A 17442-nucleotide genomic window follows, 5' to 3' on the forward strand; every position below is an offset into this window, starting at 1 on the left:
AGGCCTGCTCTAGACTCTTATGAGCACATGAGAGAGAGAGAATAGTCTATATTGAGAGAGAGGGAGAGTACTCCCTGCCAACATTTGGGTGATAGTTTTACCGCCTTTCGCTAAGATGTCACTATTTCGGATCGCCAGGAAATTTTTTGGTAGTAAAATCTCAAGCACAACAACAATAAAAACAACTATCGCGTGGGGTGTTTCCGTTTCGAAACAAATTCGACTCTAACAGCGATAAAAAATCTAAATATAGACTCCATACACCGACATAGCTAATTTTTCAATAGCACCTCTCTGAGAGTACATGTGTGTAAAAAGCCACTATCAACCAACGAGCGTGGGTGGCACAGAGGGAGAGCCTCTGACTTGAAAACGAAAGGTTCCGAGTTCAATGCTCGGTGCATCCGATCATCATTTTTATTTTTTAAAAAATAACTATCTCTTTTCCAACTACTAGTAGTCACTGGTTCGATTCCCCGAGAACACTATCGCGTAGTGGGACATTTGTTCCCGAACAGGGACCCTAATTCGATAAGAAGATGATATCGCCTGCGAAAGTTTTATCTTCCGCGGCGAAACTACTTCGATACACTTTCGATAGAAAATTTTTGCAGGGCTGTCGGGAATAATACAAAGTATGAGGGTGTAGGAGTAAATTTTCCTTCCCAAAATGTAGGTTAATTTATTAAATTTTTAAGTTTACTGTATTACAAACTATTAAACAAAAAACAACATTTATTACACATAATTAATTTTTTCATTAAAAAGGAAAATTTGGCTGATAGAAGAGAAAAATTGCAAAAATGTCCTTACTGCCATATGAAGTTCAAGATGGGTAAATTTGTGGTAAAATTTAATTTCGTGAATTACAGTTAAAAATTACACCAGGGCTTTGTGGAAAACCCGAAATGTGGAGTACAATCTTCCTATAAAATTTACAATTTACTTTTTTCTGTGTAATGTGCACAAAACTTATTAAAGTGAAGGAAACTTTTTCATATTGGGGAAATTTTAACTAAAACGTTTTAAAGTATATGAACTCAAAGTTAAACTGATTTAGATGTCCAAGGGAATTTATTTTTTTTTCTGAGTGTATTTGTCATGATGACATACTCTACATACTGTATTTTCATCTTCTCTAGGTAAATTAAAAAAATAAAAACATAACATAAAAACAAACCAGTCGGAAAAACCTAGAAGCATTAGAGAGTGATCACGCAGAGAAGGAATATGATCACCTCAAACATGTTTCAAGAGCAACATGTTATTTTTGTATGGTGACCATGTAATATGTTTGTCACTAAAATGTTATTTTCTCGTCAAATATAACCTGCTTGCCGAAATCAGATACATGATTTCCGAGGAAATAACATGGTTGAGAAAACCATGTTACATGGTCACCACCCAAAAATAACATTTTGCTCTTAAAACATGTTTGAGGTGATCATATTCCTTCTCTGGGTGATCTCACAACAATGTCAAGCAAAGAGAAAAATGTAAGGCAGTGTGGCAATATTTCACAATTACGTAACATTTGTAAATTTTACCAATAATATGCTAATCATGAACTTCGTATGTCACTAAAGACATTTTTTCCAATTTTTTTTTTTTTTTTTTGAATTTGTCGAAAAATATTTACTTATTGAAATCGGCTTGACATCTGCGTTTGTAATACAATTTATTTAAAATGTTCCAAAATTATCTACATTTTCTAAAATTTACCAAAATTTTTCTTGGTGGGTTCATTGTTTTTTGAGAGTATACACACTCTCTATGATTGGCTCAGGCTGATTTGAGCTAAAATTACTGTTTGTCCTACCATTTTTATTCCCAAGTCTTGACTCCTACAGCTAATACTACTGAAGTATTTGTCTGTCAAATAATTTTTTGCATTTTTTAGCATGTAAGATACTTATTTGATTGACAATAACACTTGTGGTATTATCTATAGGAATGACATAACTTTGGGTCTTTAATATATGTATATATCTCTAATATATGTACTCCCCCTTTGCTCATTTCTCTCTCGCAACTTCTCACTACTATTACTTTTCATCACTTCTATTAAATCTAATTTACGTTTAATCTTAGATCTGATTTATTTTTTTTTTTAATTAAAATGCATCGCTGAGGGCTATGTTATTTGCAATATCTTCTGTAGCGTACTTGCAAATTTTTGCATATCATTTTCAGCTATTTTTTTAGTCTAACAGACCAAGTGAACAAATTTAGTGCAAATTCATAGAAGTCATTGAATGTGTGTCACATCTCAAGCTAACGCGAGCATTATGAATTTAACTAAAGAAGAAGTAGACCTAATTCTTGAGTTTATTGTCGCCGTTTTATTTTAATTATCACTTATCCAGTATTTCAAAAGATTCAGTACTGTCATATTCACTTTATTGTCTCATATAAATGTTTTTGCAAATTCGAGGGTCTTTTTTGGGATTTTTGAAAGGGAAGTCATTGAAGAAATAAGAATGTGGTCAGTGATCTTTAATTAATTACAAGTTTCGCATGATCTGAGTAAATTAGGCTTCCATATGACACTCGCATGATCTTCATATGCACTGACAGAAATGTTTATGTGTGATTATAAAAAAATAACTCATTTTCAAGCAGATAAACGCATTTGTATCCTCTTGTGTAGAGTATAAAGATTACAGATTCCGATGTTTTCCAAAACAGTTTATTCAACCTGATATACTGATGTTATGGTAATTAATGGTTGACTAATTAAAAAAACTGATGCATAATTTCTCTCTTGACATTTCAAAAATTGAGATTAATTAGTTTGACATAAAGATGGGATTAAGTTGCTTTATTTGTCTCTGTACACTGCCCTTAGGACAAATATGTATTAAGTAATTGACGTTAATTGTTTCGAGAAATGAAAGAAAATCGCTGAGTATGCTCTCTTAGACGGAGAAATCCCACACTGACAATATTAAGTCAGCATAAAAGGTAAATAACTACATCCACTTGCTATGAGAATAATAATTAAAAAAATGGCTATGAGAAAAAGAGTTAAAGATTTATATTGGCAATATTTTACAAATCAGGCAACCACCCATCTATTGAAACTATCACCATGACATAGTAACATATATACATTTTTTAAAAGTTCTACTATCAAAAACAAATCGTAAAGAATTAAAGCTAACTACAAGGGTATACACGAATCCATACAAATTGAATGCAAAAGACTCCCCACGAATTCCAAAATAGAGGGATTACCACCTTTACCAAAATGTTGGCACCTATAGCGGTGATTATTACCCAAAATAACATGTAGGCCAACGTTTGTTTCTTATAACCTGTATCGGCTCAATGTGACTCATTTGATAGATCAGAATTGGAGGGCATTGGAGGTATAACACTTGCATTAAGCGAAGTAAACTAAGTCGCGATTAAAATATTCATGTTGCGCAGACGCACGTGGTACGTGCAGAGAATACAAGTTTGTAAACATCATTCACTGTGATAGCGTCAATGCCAACGTTAACGTCCCATTGGGAATCTTTGCCATGTATTCACATTCGCGTTTCGTCGGCCATAAATTTAAAACTTTTTGGGTGTAGTAAAATTATTAAAATCCAATAAAAATGGGCCGACATAAAACTGTCAAGGGTGTGAGTAATTTTTTGGTACTGGAAATTTCATACTTTCGGAATAGACCTCGCCTCAATACTAATAAAAATGTCTAAAGGAGTTTAAATCATTTGTTGAATATTGTTGTAACCAATTTGAATAGAGAAGTTAGCTGATGGTTATTAACAATAAATTAGAAAATGTGAAAAGGAAAATTTGTTACTTTATACAATAGAAAAGAATTCGATGAAGGTATTAATTTCACTTTCTTTGAAATGAAGTGTAATATTCGAGAGACAGACATACTGGTACACCGAGACTATGAATATGTTCAGATACCGATATCTTGAAGTGTTGCAAAAGAAATGGAAATTTGTTTACCAAGTGTATGAAGTGTATAAGAAAAATTCAAGCAATTTGAAGCAAAGTTAAGAATCCATGGAATCCTTGTAGTAGGAAGACTGTACTTGGCGAAGTGACGGTCATTCACCAACGGGCTAATTGTTGGGCATCTTAAGAGCGATTCATAGCCTCAGCCGAAGTTACCGATGTCATCAACACATCCAAGATTTTGGGCCACGAAAAAATTCTAATGTTGATGTTGAATAGTTGAGTACTGCCCTTAAATTCATTCATTATCTTTCATAAAATAGATGTTTATAAAATGGATACATTAGAGTGATAAAGTTGACACTTTTGTACTTTTTTTTGATACTATATGAGTAGAATTAATACCGTAGTACCCCGCGATACATTTGGTACCTTTTTCAAATAAGTTTATTGTTATTATTTATTGTTTATTATTATATTACCAATATATTATGATATTGTATGTTTCCAAAATTTCATTTCTATAGAAAATTTTGTCAAAATTTTATTTCTATAAAAAATTTTGTCAAAAATTTATTTCTATAGAAAACTTTGTCAAAAATTTATTTCTATAGAAGTTTTTGTCAACATTTTATTTCTATAGAAAAATTTGTAAAAATTTTATTTCTATAAAAAAAATGTATCAAATTCTTATTTCTATACAAAATTTTGTCAAAATTTTATTTCTATAGAAAAATTCGTCGAAATTTTATTTCCATAAAAAATTTATCGAAATTTTATTTCTATACCAAATATTGCCAATTTTTTTTTATATAGAAAATATTGTCAAAATTTTATTTTTATAAAAGATTTTTATCAAAATTTTATTTCTATAGAAAATTTTGTCAAAATTTTATTTCTATAGAAAATTTTGTCAACAATTTATTTCTATAGAAACTCTTATTAGAAAATGTTGTGTAAATTTTATTTCTATACAAGATTTTGTCAACATTTTATTTCTATAGAAAAATTTGTCAAATTTTATTTCTATACAAAATCTTGTCAAAAATTTTATTTCTGTAGAAAAATTCATCGAAATTTTATTTTTATGTTGAATAGTTGAGTACTGCCCTTAAATTCATTCATTATCTTTCATAAAATAGATGTTTATAAAATGGATACATTAGAGTGATAAAGTTGACACTTTTGTACTTTTTTTTTGATACTATATGAGTAGAATTAATACCGTAGTACCCCGCGACACATTTGGTACCTTTTCCAAATAAGTTTATTGTTATTATTTATTGTTTATTATTATATTACCAATATATTATGATATTGTATGTTTCCAAAATTTCATTTTTATAGAAAATTTTGTCAAAATTTTATTTCTATAAAAAATTTTGTCAAAAATTTATTTCTATAGAAAACTTTGTCAAAAATTTATTTTTATAGAAAATTTTGTCAAAAATTTATTTCTATAGAAGTTTTTGTCAACATTTTATTTCTATAGAAAAATTTGTAAAAATTTTATTTCTATAAAAAAATGTATCAAATTCTTATTTCTATACAAAATTTTGTCAAAATTTTATTTCTATACAAAAATTCGTCGAAATTTTATTTCCATAAAAAATTTATCGAAATTTTATTTCCATAAAAAATTTATCGAAATTTTATTTCTATACCAAATATTGCCAATTTTTTTTTTATATAGAAAATATTGTCAAAATTTTATTTTTATAAAAGATTTTTATCAAAATTTTATTTCTATAGAAAATTTTGTCAAAATTTTATTTCTATAGAAAATTTTGTCAACAATTTATTTCTATAGAAACTCTTATTAGAAAATGTTGTGTAAATTTTATTTCTATACAAGATTTTGTCAACATTTTATTTCTATAGAAAAATTTGTCGAAATTTTATTTCTATACAAAATCTTGTCAAAAATTTTATTTCTGTAGAAAAATTCATCGAAATTTTATTTTTATGTTGAATAGTTGAGTACTGCCCTTAAATTCATTCATTATCTTTCATAAAATAGATGTTTATAAAATGGATACATTAGAGTGATAAAGTTGACACTTTTGTACTTTTTTTTTGATACTATATGAGTAGAATTAATACCGTAGTACCCCGCGACACATTTGGTACCTTTTCCAAATAAGTTTATTGTTATTATTTATTGTTTATTATTATATTGCCAATATATTATGATATTGTATGTTTCCAAAATTTCATTTTTATAGAAAATTTTGTCAAAATTTTATTTCTATAAAAAATTTTGTCAAAAATTTATTTCTATAGAAAACTTTGTCAAAAATTTATTTTTATAGAAAATTTTGTCAAAAATTTATTTCTATAGAAGTTTTTGTCAACATTTTATTTCTATAGAAAAATTTGTAAAAATTTTATTTCTATAAAAAAATGTTTCAAATTCTTATTTCTATACAAAATTTTGTCAAAATTTTATTTCTATAGAAAAATTCGTCGAAATTTTATTTCCATAAAAAATTTATCGAAATTTTATTTCTATACCAAATATTGCCAATTTTTTTTTTATATAGAAAATATTGTCAAAATTTTATTTTTATAAAAGATTTTTATCAAAATTTTATTTCTATAGAAAATTTTGTCAAAATTTTATTTCTATAGAAAATTTTGTCAACAATTTATTTCTATAGAAACTCTTATTAGAAAATGTTGTGTAAATTTTATTTCTATACAAGATTTTGTCAACATTTTATTTCTATAGAAAAATTTGTCGAAATTTTATTTCTATACAAAATCTTGTCAAAAATTTTATTTCTGTAGAAAAATTCATCGAAATTTTATTTTTATGCAAAATTTACAGAAATTTTATTTGTATACAAAATTTTGTCAAAATTTTATTTTTATAAAAAATTTTGTCAAAATTTTATTTCTATAGAAAATTTTATCAAAATTTTATTTCTACAGAAAATGTTGTCAACATTTTATTTCTATAGAAAACTTTGGCAAAATTTTATTTCTATAGAAAACTTTGTCAAAAATTTATTTCTATAGAAAATTTTGTCAAAAATTTATTTCTATAGAAGTTTTTGTCAACATTTTATTTCTATAGAAAAAATTGTAAAAATTTTATTTCTATAAAAAAATGTATCAAATTTTTATTTCTATAGAAAAATTCGTCGAAATTTTATTTCCATAAAAAATTTATCGAAATTTTATTTCTATACCAAATATTGCCAATTTTTTTATATAGAAAATGTTGTCAAAATTTTATTTTTATAAAAAAATTTTATCAAAATTTTATTTCTATAGAAAATTTTGTCAACAATTTATTTCTATAGAAAATCTTATTAGAAAATGTTGTGTACATTTTATTTCTATACACGATTTCGTCAACATTTTATTTCTATAGAAAAATTTGTCGAAATTTTATTTCTATACAAAATCTTGTCCAAAATTTTATTTCTGTAGAAAAATTCATCGAAATTTTATTTCTATACAAAATTTATAGAAATTTTATTTCTATACAAAATTTTGTCAAAATTTTATTTTTATAAAAAATTTTGTCAAAATTTTATTTCTATAGAAAATTTTATCAAAATTTTATTTCTACAGAAAATGTTGTCAACATTTTATTTCTATAGAAATTGTGCCAATTTTTTTTTCTATAGAAAATTTTGATAAAATGTTATTTCTATAGAAAATTTTGTAAAAATTGTATTTCTATTGAAAATTTTATCAAATTTTTATTGCTATAGAAAAATTTGTAAAAATTTTATATCTATATAAAATTTTGTCAAAATTTTATATCTATAGAATATTTTGTCAAAATTGTATTTCTATAAAAATTTTTGTCAACATTTTATGTCTAGAAAATTGAGGGGCCCCTTTGTCGATTCGTGAGGGCAATCTACCTTCTATCGCTGTAACCAAAACACGTTCACTGCTCCAAAAAATAGCACGATCTACTTGCCTCCATATGGAGCCACCGTGGTGCAATGGTTAGCATGCCCGCCTTGCATACACAAGGTCGTGGGTTCGATTCCTGCTTCGACCTAACACCAAAAAGTTTTTCAGTGGTGGATTATCCCACCTCAGTAATGCTGGTGATATTTCTGAGGGTTTCAAAGCTTGTTTCACTGCAATGTGGAACGCCGTTCGGACTGGGCTATTGAGTTTAACATGGAATCGGGCAGCACTCAGTGAAAAGAGAGAAGTTCACCAATGTGGTATCACAATGGACTGAATAGTCTATGTGAGCCTGATACATCGGGCTGGCACCTAACGTAACCTAACCTACTTGCCTCCATGACGAGAGTTTTGTTCACTACTTTTCAGGGAATTGGTCAGACAGTGAAGAACTATCCACCATCTGTAGGCACTCTCGAGTGTAGTAGGTCGAAACTTAACAGTTGTCCATAGGTAAGGATTATTCCACAGTGTTCTTACGAACTTTCATTAGACTCTAACATTCTCAAAATTCCAATCTTAAAAACAATATACAGAAATACTATCAGTTTCAATTGATCTTAAAATTCTAACAACCCAAGATGAGGATAAACCACGCGACTGACATTCAACCAAAAAAAAAAAAATTGACAAAAAAAACTTGAAGTGGCAGGCCCACAATCTGGCTTACTTAGAAAAAGTTCATAAATTGCAATAAAAGAAGAAGTAACCAATAAAAAATAAACAATACGACAGCATAGAAAAAGCAGCATCAAGAATAATGACAAGAAAACCGGTAATAATAATAATAAATACAAAGCCAATTACCTGGACAACTTTACAATGTTTGATGACTTCTTTCTCCCCAGTACAAACAGACTAATGGGGACAGACAAAAAAACTACAATGCTTGGGTAGAAAGTAAGGCAAGCGAGTGGGCAAATAAATAACCTGTCTTTAAACGAAACAAAAAACGAAGAGGACTATGATGAAAAAAAACTAAAGAAAATGTTTGCACCAACGGACAAGCATATCATGCCGTTGAGAAAGTTTAGGGGAGAGGTGGGATTGCGTTTGTTAGTAAATATGCATGTAACTCCACTATGGGTTAGTAATTTTAGTCACAATCACATGGAATTGCATTTGAGAGAATGCAACCTGAATCCTAAACAATCCCCCGGAAAGAATGTACTGGCTTAGCGGGGTAGCCTTTGTAAAACGCATCGACTTTAGAAAATAGAATAAGCCAATGTGCATTTAATGCGATTAATCATGCCAATACAAAGCTGATAGTGTCAAGTGAAAAAGGCCTTAAAACAAGGAATATAAAAGTGATAGTTAGCAGCTTAGATGGTACAAACAACTTTACATTAATCTCATAACGTTAGGGGTATAGTACTGTATAGTCGAAATAAAATGTTATTAGGCTCGTTTTGTCGAACTGCCCCTTCAAATGTCTTCATTGTAAATGAACGAAGATAAATTATTTCCAATAAGGATAATTAAAAGAGGTAACTCATGTTTATGTCAACGATTTTTGAGGTAATTTTAAAGAATCTTGTGGGTCATATACTGTATAAAACATGGATGCCATATATGCTCGATCCTTACAACTAGACCCACATTAAGAGCATCTCAAAACGTTGATTGAAGTTGTTTATGCGCAGTTCGAGGAAAAAGTGGCATTTCGTGAAGGTCGACGAAACATAAGTACTGGTGCACACTTAGGTTCAGTCGAAACAGTGGATGGGATACGAAGAAGGCGAAATCTGTACAAATGGTCGGGAAGTTTTTGGTATTATTGACTTGAAGACTAAAACAATCACAGTTCTATGCCCATTTATTGGGACGATTCGACTCAAATATATTGCAGACTTGGCACTAGAGGTGTGCACGTGACACGAAATTATCGTGACTCATGAACATTTTCGTGACTCACACGTGAGTTGTGAGTCACGTTCCAAATGTCGTGCGTGAGCGTGAGTTACGAAAATAATATCTTTGTGAGTGTGCGTGAGTAATGCACTACGCTCACGAAAATAATCCCTCTCACCAACATAGAACACTTAAGAGTTAAATTCATTTACAATTTTAGTAACACCTACGATGTTAATAACGCTCTCGAATGATTTCAGACATGTCCCTCAAACTACCAAACAAAATCGTGCGTCAGTAAGATGTTTCCGTCGTGAGTGTGCGTGAGTAAAATATTACTCACGTGCACATCTCTACTTGACACCACATCACGGTCAAATGGAACGAAATGGCCCACAGTGATTCTAAATATTTATTGGAAATAATTCTATAACTTTAGAATTGATAGATATACACGCAAAGAAAAAAAACGTTTGGAAAACGTGTACCGAAAACGTTTTTCTTTTGTTAGAGTTTTTTGAATTGCTTCGAAAATTTTAAACTTTTATCACCAAAAAAATTCGTTTGTTACAAAATTTTTATTTTTTCAATAAAAAAAGTTATTTTTGAAACAACAACACAGTCCATTTCGTTTATATCAACCACTGTTCTTTTCTGACTTTAGGTCTTTAAAAAGACACATTTTACAGTTCAAAATTTAATATACTACAATGTAATGTTGAGCATTTTTTCGGAATCTTCCGAACATATCTGGAATATATGTAAACAAAAAAAAACAAAAAAAAATTTTGGTCGAAGCAGGGATCGAACCCACGACCCTTGGCATGCAAGTCGGACGTAGCAACCACTGCTCCACGGTGCCAAACTAAATGTTTGTTTCTGTCAAATAAACTTTGTTTATTCGGTTCGTGGGCGCCGCAAGATAGGCTATATAAATATAACTTATATGGATATTTATCTATTGATGACCATAACAGGTACATAGCTCAGTGGTTAGTGTGTTGGCATACAAAGTGCATGGTCCGCGGTTCGATTCTCCGTCCAGGCGGAAGGTAAAAAATTTTAAAAATTTATAAAATCGTATAATTTCTTCTACATTGTTGGTATTACAGGAAAAGGTGTTAAGAACTAAAAAACCTCGTGGATGTGAGAAGGATGTGAGGGCAAATGCAATTAGCAAGAAAAAATGTTTTTTTTTGTCTTTATGAACTTGTTTTTACATCCTGCAAAAGAATAAACGTTTATCACAAACAGTATATACTTTTCTTCCAAATACACTTCCTTACAGCGAAAAGCAAATGAGAAACGAAATTTGTTTGTCTAAAATTTCGTTTGGGAGGAAAGAATTATTTTTTTGCGTGTATAGATTTTTTGTGTGAAATCTGAGGATTTCTCCTATAAGTTTGGAAGTATGTGGGTTCTAATTGGGTCCATGGTATGAAGTTGGTCACATCAGATCCATGATCCCTTATTCCCGATGGTTTTTAATAGAACAGATTGTTCTTGCTATGATAACTATATTATAAAATACTACAATTGATTTGCAATCCAACAATTTTCACAAAAGAAACCTTAATTCGGTTTCGATATTTAAACCAAGTGAAGAAACTTCATCCTATACTATTATAATGCCCTTCGACATACACTGAAAAAAAATTAAACCCACCAGTAAGAAAACTTTCAGTTAATTTTAGAAAATTTTGAATATTTGTAGAAAATTTTAACTAAACGCTATTACAAACGTTGGCATCATAAAAATAAGTAACTATTTTTCGACAAATTCAAGAAAATTTATTAGATATAACTAAGTTTTTTCACTTGTTAAAGAAAATTTTGTAGTTTAAAGAAAAAACTTCGAGTTCAAAATTGCAAGAATGTCTTTAGTGACACATGAAGTTCATGATGGACACATTTTTGGTAAAATTTAAAGAAATTCTGAACTATTTTGTGGAAGACACGAATTTAGTTAATCTTTATGCTTCATTTGAGTATATTTTTTCCTCGGGTTTAGTTAATTTAACTAACGTACATAAAAAATTATTAGAGTAAAGAAAACTTTCTTCAAACATAATAATTCTATGAACTAAAATAAAGTTAAATTGGCTTTAGTGAAATAGAGAGTTCTCTTTTTTTTTTTTTGAGTGTACTTACATTTCTTAAGGAATACATTAAAGAAAAGAAAAAATACATCAAAAATTGGACCTTCCATGTTAAAAATACTGACTCCACTTTGTGTAAATGTTGCCAATATGTTTTGCAAACTAATAAAAACTCAGTAAAACTTGGTAAGTAAAGGGTGATTCTTTTGAGGTTAGGATTTTCATGCATTAGTATTTGACAGATCACGTGGGATTTCAGACATGGTGTCAAAGAGAAAGATGCTCAGTATGCTTTGACATTTCATCATGAATAGACTTACTAACGAGCAACGCTTGCAAATCATTGAATTTTATTACCAAAATCAGTGTTCGGTTCGAAATGTGTTTATCGACAAATTTTGTTCAGCGATGAGGCTCATTTCTGGTTGAATGGCTACGTAAATAAGCAAAATTGCCGCATTTGGAGTGAAGAGCAACCAGAAGCCGTTCAAGAACTGCCCATGCATCCCGAAAAATGCACTGTTTGGTGTGGTTTGTACGCTGGTGGAATCATTGGACCGTATTTTTTCAAAGATGCTGTTGGACGCAACGTTACGGTGAATGGCGATCGCTATCGTTCGATGCTAACAAACTTTTTGTTGCCAAAAATGGAAGAACTGAACTTGGTTGACATGTGGTTTCAACAAGATGGCGCTACATGCCACACAGCTCGCGATTCTATGGCCATTTTGAGGGAAAACTTCGGAGAACAATTCATCTCAAGAAATGGACCGGTAAGTTGGCCACCAAGATCATGCGATTTGACGCCTTTAGACTATTTTTTGTGGGGCTACGTCAAGTCTAAAGTCTACAGAAATAAGCCAGCAACTATTCCAGCTTTGGAAGACAACATTTCCGAAGAAATTCGGGCTATTCCGGCCGAAATGCTCGAAAAAGTTGCCCAAAATTGGACTTTCCGAATGGACCACCTAAGACGCAGCCGCGGTCAACATTTAAATGAAATTATCTTCAAAAAGTAAATGTCATGGACCAATCTAACGTTTCAAATAAAGAACCGATGAGATTTTGCAAATTTTATGCGTTTTTTTTTAAAAAAAAGTTATCAAGCTCTTAACAAATCACCCTTTAGTTTAGACTTCTTACCAAGAGTATTTGTACCATATCTCCAGCAATACACTATGCTTGTGAATAATGATTTACCATCACAGGACGATTTCGATTACAATTTAGCTATTTGTAATGCAGCAGAAAAATTCCTTCCTCAGAGGACATGCCCAGGCGAATGTAAACCAGATTTCTATTTAATAGTAATTGGTTACCAAATTTGCCCCCAAGATTATCTGGTAACGAGAGCTCTTACTAGGGATGTACACACTCCAATTTTTTTTGGATGATTTTACGAGTTCTATCCAGCAACTAAAATATTTTGAAAAACGGATTATAATTGCAGTTTTGGAAGCTAAAACAAAACCCCTGGTCAAGCCCGTGGGCCCAAACTTATATGAAAACTCCTAAGCTTTCGGTATGTCCAAATTCTCCTGATTTGAACCCATGTCTTTCCGGCACAAATGTCGTTCGGATGGGTTGGGCAAAATATTTATGTTCAATAGTAGATCGATGCGCAAGACAAATCAATAAGGCAGTTTTAAGGACCTAAGGTCCTTTCTTGGAAATTGTCCAAATAAAATTATAGCTTAAACGGACCATAAGTCACGAATGCCTAACATCGATAAATGTGAAATACTTATGGTACTCCACATAGATGTAATTTGTCCCCCTTTTTGTTATTTCTATCGTTGCCAGATTTCAATAAAATTCATCCCAGAAGAAGTTGGAAATTACCAACGAAACGTCGGATAAAAATATGAAGTAAAGTCTTTTTATTTGCATATTTAGAGACCTTAAAAGCCCGATTTAGAATTATTCTAAAAGAATCGAAAAGTGAAATATTATTGCTTACCCCTAATATTTTATATAGTATTGACATTCTTTTTATTTCCAATGCTCTTGCTATACAACTTTCATTGCGAAGCTTATGGTCAACCAATAGATGGGTGGCTTGTTGAATGGTATGCGATACGGTTGAATGAAATGCGGAATAATTTAACAACATTTGAAACTTGTAACAATCAAGAACAATGAGTAATAATAGATGTGAAGAATAATAATGTTGAAGTGGTAGAAATATGTATATAATAAAAACAAATCCCTAAATAATAGTTATCACAACAAAATGATTGAATGGACTATAGAAAAAAAACACCAACACCTAAATTTTGGTGTGAAAAATTTCGATTTGTTTTATTACAATGTCAACGAACTTGACGTTAGAAATTTCATTGAACGTAAAGTGAGAATGTTCAGTGATATTTGTTTGATTTATGTATGAGTATTTAAAACCTGTTCATCACAATTTAGGCCAAAACAAATCGTCAAGGTGGTGTTTGTGAATTTATATAATGAAGGCCGATAATAGTGGCAGATGCAAGAACACTATACGTTGCATTCGTACGATGAATCTGAAATGTGAAATTTGGATCTATAACGGTACTGAATATGGCTAGTTTGGAGTCATCACTCTAATTTAACTAACACTTATAGGAACAAGGATCGGCCTGTATAGGAACGATATCAAAATATTCACTGATATAAAATATTTTTTCATGAGGTGCAAATAGCTCATGATCCGAAATTTTAGGCAAATCAAATTGCCACCTCTGAATGCTGAAGAAAAACATCAGGGAATCAATCGATATTCTGTACTTATGTTAAAAGGTCCAAAACAACTTCTAATTTTAAGCAAGTATAACAGTTGTGAGTTTTAGATGCTATATACAGGACTTGCATCAAAATATGGGTTAATGTGTTCAAAATAAATCGAAACTGAAAGGGACCAATATAGGCTATGTTTATTTCATGGTCGGCGAAGTTAATGAAACGTTACATACCGATTTTTTTTTTTTCAAAACAGGATATCAAATATATTTTTTAGATCCTCAAGAAGTTGGTTTAGTTTAGTGGGAAGTACGTTTTTATAACTTTATCAAGATCTCCCCAATTTATATTCTGATAATATTATTATAAAAAGGATATATTATATTCGGAAATAAAGTAATTCGCGATGGAATTCAAGCGTGATAGCGTTATTGCTGGAAAACCACAAGTGAACTAAAAAACAAGGATGTCCGGTTCCAAAGATTTTGTTTTATCGCTAATAATTTTGGTATTGATTCCAAGCCACAATTCTCTTTTAAATTTGAGTTTTGCGTACTTGACTCTAGGAAACAAATTTTAATTTAATCATTTCTTCAGTTTTTCGTATGTGTCATCAAAGATCGTTAAGAACATGTTAACAACAACTTAAATGCCCAAATTCCAGCTCAACTTTATGTAAAAATTATGCTATTTTTCAAGTAAGAAAACGTCATTGCAATAAACGATTGAAAAACATATAATTTCTTTGATTGTTTTTTGGTTTCACACAAAAAGTCAACAAATTTCAAGTCGAATTTAAAGAAATTTTCAGAATTATTAAACCCAAGTTGACCTCAGTCAAACAAAACTTTCTTTCATGTAAATATACCCAGGACCTCGTTTTTATAGCCGAGTCCGAACGGCATTTCACATTGCAGTAAAACCACTTAGATAAGCTTTGAAACACTCAGAAATGTCACCAGCTTTACTGAGAGGGGATAATCCACCGCCGAAAAACTTTTTGGTGTTCCGTCGAAACTGTGGTTGGACCCACGACCCTATGTATATAAGATGGTTATACTAACCATTGTACCACTGTACAATTTGGTTTTGTCCGATGAGAAACCATTCGAAATTGAGCAGTTTGTGAATCGGTTTACTTGCCAAAGAGTTAGCTGAAAATGTACACCATAGATTTGCCAACCAGAACTCAATGGCTGCCGATGTTAATGATTTGCGCCGCAATAACGGCCGATAGTCGCTCCCCGCTCGTATTCATCGACTGTGGTGTCCAAATAAATCCTGAATATTATCGGGCAAATGACCTGAAGGCAGTATTGAAGGTTAGGTTAGGTGAGAGCCCGATGTATCAGGCTCATTTAGACTATTCAGTCAATTGTGATACAACATTGGTGAGCTTTTATCTTAGTATTGAACTACTTAGCAGTATTGAAGCCTTTGCGAGATAAACATTTCGGCCGCAGGCCATGGACATACCAACAGCAATGTCTGCAGCGCGCGTTAACCAAGAATGACTTAACAAGGAGGTTCCTCGCTTCTTTTTTGCCGCACAATAGTCACCAAAATATCCGCATCACAATTCGATGGACTTTTGCTCCAAGGGCATATTGGAGAGTAAGGTTGGCATTAATACCAAAGAGTCGATCATCTCCATACGGCGTTACTCCGCGAAAAGATCAGTTTCGTGCAGCGTGTGATGGTTTTGTCGTCCGTTAAATGGTCACAATTCGTACCAAAGGTAGTCAATTTGAAAAATCTAAACTGATTCTAAAATTTAATGTTATCTCCGAGAATTTTATTGTTTTTAAACAATAAAATAAAAAAATGTAACGCTTTACTTTATTGCATTACATATCAGCCATCCTGTAATGTTTTCAAATGTATTATTTGGCTCATAGAATATTATCACAATTCTCATATTGGGTCGACACCAATAGTATCTCCAAAGTAGTATACAAATATTAAAGAGTGTAGAGTGTATCCCACAAAGAAGTAGCTTCTATTCAAAGACAATTTCTTCTTTTTGTAGTTTCTTCTTTCCAGCTTTCATTGACATTTGTTAAGATTGTTTTGCTAATTTTTTTATAATGTTGATGGTATACAAAATGAATGTCCATTATGTTTGGGTTTCTTTTGATGACTTTGTGAATGGGACTTCCGATTGAAATTTCACTTTTCATTTCATCACAATGAGAAAGAAAAATTTAGAAATTAACACTCAATGCTCATTGTAAAGCCATTATATGATTGATGATTTCCTATAGACGAAAGGGCAAATTAAGAGTAGTTGCCCAGTGGTTACATGACCTCTAATTAATAATTTTTATTTGATAGTTTGCCTTCTCCACATTTGTATTTGTATTCATGGTTAAGCTGGTTAACTTTCTTGAAAGTACTTTGATTTTTTTTCCATGCGCATCATTAAACCTTACGTTAGATACTACGCCTGCATGTGTTAAATCGCCGTAGGCTATCACAAATTTACTAATTTTTTATATATATATTTTTTTTCAAAATGTATTAAAATTGTTTTCTAATTTCTCCAACCAAACATTCACTTTTTTTAATTTTTGTTATATTTTTATGTATATTTGTGGATAATATTTATTACTGCATATATATATAACCCGTTAGATTATTATTTTATTCTTTATTCGCAATCGATTTCACTGTTGTTATTCGCGTTAATTTGTTTTTTCTTTGCAGTAATCGGTATTCCGGTATAATCGCCTGCCTTTGACCAACGTTCACTCTCAACTGATTTTTAGTTTTGGTTTCAATTCAACTGTGAATACTTGCTGTAAACCCAACAACAACAACAAAAACAATGTCAATGAGAACCGCAACAACGACATAAACCGCCCAATTGAGTTTATGCCAAACAACAACGATTTGCTTGATCATTGAAGGGAAAGGC

At 30.9% G+C, this 17442-nt stretch overlaps 1 protein-coding gene across 3 annotated transcripts in view; it reads right to left on the reverse strand.

Annotated features, from left to right (window-relative positions):
• The window catches only part of LOC142223961 (glutamyl aminopeptidase-like), a 65335-nt gene that overhangs the window by 34840 nt on the left and 13053 nt on the right, over positions 1–17442 (reverse strand). The window contains exon 1 of one of the 3 annotated variants that reach the window (XM_075293764.1): positions 16958–17278. The exons of 1 other annotated variant lie outside the window; for it this stretch is intronic. The gene's annotated coding sequence lies outside the window, so the exon portion shown is untranslated. Of the gene's footprint in view, positions 1–16957; positions 17279–17442 lie in introns of those variants that run through there. One more of the 3 variants, XM_075293771.1, reaches the window with a different exon arrangement.

The sequence above is a fragment of the Haematobia irritans genome, chromosome 1, assembly GCF_050003625.1.
Source record: "Haematobia irritans isolate KBUSLIRL chromosome 1, ASM5000362v1, whole genome shotgun sequence".
NCBI lineage: Eukaryota > Metazoa > Arthropoda > Insecta > Diptera > Muscidae > Haematobia > Haematobia irritans.